Below are 4,785 nucleotides of genomic sequence, written 5' to 3'. Positions count from 1 at the left end.
ATCCATAGACCTGTTGATCAAATTCAAATATTTATATATATACATACATACACATAAACACAGAGACATACATAAATATATGTGTATGTAATTATAACATATACATATAATTACACACACATGCACACACACATATATATAACACCATATTTATATTTAACATTTAAAAACTCTTTTGACAGCAGTGCTAGAGGATAGTGAAGCAATATAATTTTACACATTTATTTTGTTCTAAAATGTATAGCTCAGAACTTGGATATTTGCAGGACCACCTTTTTTATTTATTTAATAAAACAGAACAGAGAGCAAAAATAGAAAAGAAAAAAATGTAACAAAAAAAGGAAAACTGCAATAACTATAAATTATATATATAAGGGCTTCTTATGCATATATACATGTGTGTGTGTATGTGTGTGTGTGTGTGTGTATATATATGAAATTTTACATAACAGTTTCAATAAAAGATGACCATATTTCATTGTAATCATCCAAATAACTTCTTATAGGCAACTAATTCATAAGTCACAAGTAATTGAGGCCATATTACTTGGATGCCTCCAAGGCCAAAAATACGCTGATCCAAACTGAGACATCAATAAATGTTGTAGACAGACAGATCAGTCATTGACCGATAAAAATACATTCTATAAAACTAAGCAAAATTATCCCCTAACATCAATAACTGTTGGCAACCATTTGTGGATGAAGCTTACACATAGTGTACCAAATTTTTGCTACTTTTAGAGAAATACATTAATCTTGGTTATTTAACAGAAAATGCAAATAAAAATTATCAGAGCGCCCTGGAAATTTAAATAAAAGGGGGGTAATCAACTGATGGCAAATGTCCCTGTAGAACTGATAATACAAAAGAACATGGGCTGTGGTTTCTACAGCACCTGTGTCACAGGGGCAATATTGGGTTTCGTATGGGGTTTTTCTATATTTCCCTTCCAAAACAGCAATGTGTTCACCTGAGAGAAATAAAATCTATCAGAAGAGTTTCACAATCCACCTTCCCTTAAGCTTTCAAAGAGAGAGAGAGAGAGAGAGATTACGTTAGGCCGTATCCCCACGTACAAGATTTTACGCGACTTCCACCTCCCCTCTTGTGGGGGGCAGTGGGATTTCTCTATTTTTACACAGGGTAAACTCTTAAATGTTTCCGGGGAGGGGGGAATCACAGTAGGAAGCCAGCTGTAAACATTTTAAGACGACGTTGTTCTGTCAACCGTAATTTCCTGTTCTTTTCTCTACATTAATTAAAAAGCATTGAAAAATGAATTTTAAAAACAAGAAAATGTCACCACGGGCCATATGTCAAAGGATGGATATTATTATGGTTGGTCGCAATCAGCCAGATGTTTAGACTGCATTATTATTATCAGCAGCAGCAGCGTTTATCCAGCGATCCGCCTCACTCCCCTCAACCACACCGTTACCTTGCTCCCAGCTCCACAAGCCTTTGCCTTCTTCCTTCCCGCGCCCCAGTCCCGCAAGCGAGACTCTCCAATGAGATTGACGGGAGGCGGAGGAGCAACGTCCTCAGAGATAGGAAAAGTTAGAATGCACATCCCCCACTTATACAGAAATGAGACTTGCGAGTTCCTAATGTGTCGCTTCTTCCCTCCTCTGAGAGAGAAGCAATAAAGACTGCCCCCCTCTCCATTTTCTGTTACCGTTGCTGAAAGGGAGGATTTCTTCCACTGAATTGTATCTCGTTAACATAAAGTAGTTTCTTTCATTTCTTCTTTGAAAAGCTTACGGGTGAATCTCCGTTCCCCCCACTGTACACCCCCCGGATCAGTCAGTATCTGAGGTATAGGACTGTCTTCCAAAGGCCTGTGGCGTGTGTTCTGTATGTTCATAGTTTATTCATTTGTCAAATTTATACTGTATAGCCGCCCATCTCACACGGAGTCCTATTATCTTATTAGTTAGGCGGATCCAAGTTATTATTGCTTTCATTTAGTCCTAGTTCTGCTTGGTTCCGATTCCAACCTTAGTTTTCTCCGAGATGGAAGTGGAAAGTGCTGAGATCACTCAATGACAGAAATCTTCAGAGAGAAACAGAAGAGTGGCCGCTCTTACTTTTTGCAGCTCATGTCTGAATTTTACCTGGGAAGTTTTACATTAAAAAGTACGGCGTGGCTATCGACTAGGAAGGACGTCTGAGCCTCCCTCTTAGAGTTGATCATCATAAGCACCTGAGAAGCCTCTAAGGCGAGGGTCGGGGAGGCGCCAAGCTTCGGCGTGGAGCTGAGCCCTGAAACGGGAGGGGCGGCCTCCCTCCCTACAAGCGACCTCCAGGGCCCAGCGTTGGAACGCGCTCTTTTAAGCCTTCCGCGAGAGGAAGCCGTTGGCAATCTAGAGACCAGGTTTTTAAAAAGGAATTCCTGGGTGGGGAATTCTGGGAGTTGAAATCCACACCGCTTCAAGTTGCTAAGGTTGAGAAACACTGCTAGTTTAGATCAAATAAAAAAAATTCTTCATAGCCAAGTGGAAAACCAATCATAAAGTATGTGCCCCCCCAAACCATCCCCAAAGTTTGTTATGTTAAAACAGTATTTTTCAAACGTGGCAACTTTAAGTTGTGTGGACATGCTGGCTGGGGAATTCTGGAAGTTGAAGTCCGCACATCTTAAAAGTTGCCAGGTTTGAAAAACACTGTTAGAAAATATATGCATGCCTGTAATTCTTCAGTATTCAGTATTTCGTATTTGTAATAGCTTTTGGCTAGAAATGGGCAAATGGGTATGACTTATACATGCAGAGATTTCATTTTAAAACATTTCTCAGGTAGGTTTTTAAAAATTACACTGTAAAATATTTTAAAATATTGTTCCAGCTTGTGTGTGGATGCTTGTGTGTGGATGTGTAGCTGCAATGTGTGTATAAACAGATGCATACACATGGCTTACCATACGTTCTGGTTTCACTGGGATTATTCCAGTTTTGCATTCCAGTCCCCCTTGTTTGCACATGCTCACTAATCATAGCCTTTGTTCCATTTCACTGTTTGAAAGCATGGTCAACAGAACTACTGGATACTGTAGTATATCATTTGTGCATTAGGTTGTCTTATTAATGGGCTATTTTTATTCCTAAACTAATAAAATTAAGATAGCCTGTTTTAAAAGGCCTTCTGTTTTATATATTTTATCCAGGCTTTTGCATTATCTCTGGAATTTGAATCAATGTTACTTGGAGTTGAAGCATTCAACTATAACATCCTGCAAATAAGGATCTATTTCTATTGCTAATTTTGCCACCCTTACATTGCAAAGACATGAGAATGGGAGGCAGACAGAAAAGAAAGGAAGAAATGAAGTGAGGTATAAAAGCAACCTTCCCCCTCTACTTGTGCAGAAATCATTTATATAAACCATTTGGATGTTAAGATTTGTCTTATATTATTTGCATAACAGATTAAAACAGAGATAGGTTTAAGCAATGAACAGTATGGTTGACAATTTAGAATGGCTGGGTTTGCATAGCCATAGTGGTCTATTGCACAAATAATTTAACCAGTTCATATTATAGCATATTTTGTGAAGTATCAATCAATATAAAGCAACTGTAGTTAATTTGCAAGGCCAGCATTTGTTATACTCAAACAAGCTATATAGTAGCTTCATAATTTCATTCTATGCGCTTTGCATCCTTCTTCAACATGTGTAGTGCAATGCAGAAATGAGTACTGTATTACGTTTGATTGCATGATTGCCCTCCAGTTAGTGTGATCCCCAGGTAAATGTGTTCTTGGCCTAAGGGGCTGAAAACATCACCTGCACCAGCGTGCTCTGAAACTGCCTTTTTGCCTTCAAAACTGAAGTACTGAACAGCTCTAATATGAACACTCCAAACTTTACAAGAATTTTTCTCTTTACTTTTAAAAATAGAGAACATTTGGATGTGTGCTGTTAAGTAGCCCTTGACCATTTCGGCATGTGCCTTTGGAGCAAGCAAGGTACTCTCTCCTGTTACTATCCTCTTTTAGATAGTCACTTAATTACAAGAAAAAGAGAAGAGATTGATTAAGCCAGAAGTATAGCTGGTCCCAAAAGAACATAGCTTCCTCTGCTGAAGAAACTATTTGTCAGCAGCAAGGAGGAAATTTTTGTTCCATCATCAGCATCCCTTGAGTGCAATCTATCAAGCACTATAGGTCAGTAGTGAGCAAATTTAATAACACTGTTGGGAATTGTGGAAAATGAAAATCTAGGCTGAGGGCTGGAAATCTCATTTTAGAAGAATATAATTTAAAGCCATATTGGTCCAAGGAAAGACAAAGAGCAGCAGTACCTATTAAGCATATCTAATGGAATATACTAACCCCAATTTAAGAAATTAAATTACAGAACATTCTTTGAAGCTGTCCAAAAAATCTAAGGGGGAAAGATGAGTTATAAGAGTATTTTATTAGTGAAGATTTTTCTATTACTATAATTTGTAAGAATGTTAGGATTCCTCTTAATCAGAAGTCTGCATATTTAGGAATATTACTTCAGCATCTTCACACTCAAATCTTTTTTTCTTTGGCAGGCATATAAAATTGTACTAGCTTTCTTTGCTTCAAAATCATTTGGAAGAACTGCTTCGGACCTAATACAAGCACAGGAACTGCTCTACTTATCATTATGAGCCTGAAAAATGGCACTGCTGCTTTAAGAATTCTTAACTTTAATGAATCAGATCCTTAAAGGAAATACATTTTTTCAGGTTCCTGAGGAAGCCAGAACAAAACTCAGGCTACTTTAATGAATAGCAGAGTGGTGCACTTCT

This window comes from Python bivittatus, unplaced genomic scaffold (genome assembly GCF_059951505.1).
Source record: "Python bivittatus isolate LINGU-HERP-01145 unplaced genomic scaffold, Pbiv_v1 ctg000700_np1212, whole genome shotgun sequence".
Lineage (NCBI taxonomy): Eukaryota > Metazoa > Chordata > Lepidosauria > Squamata > Pythonidae > Python > Python bivittatus.
Note: the sequence above shows the minus strand (reverse complement) of the source record.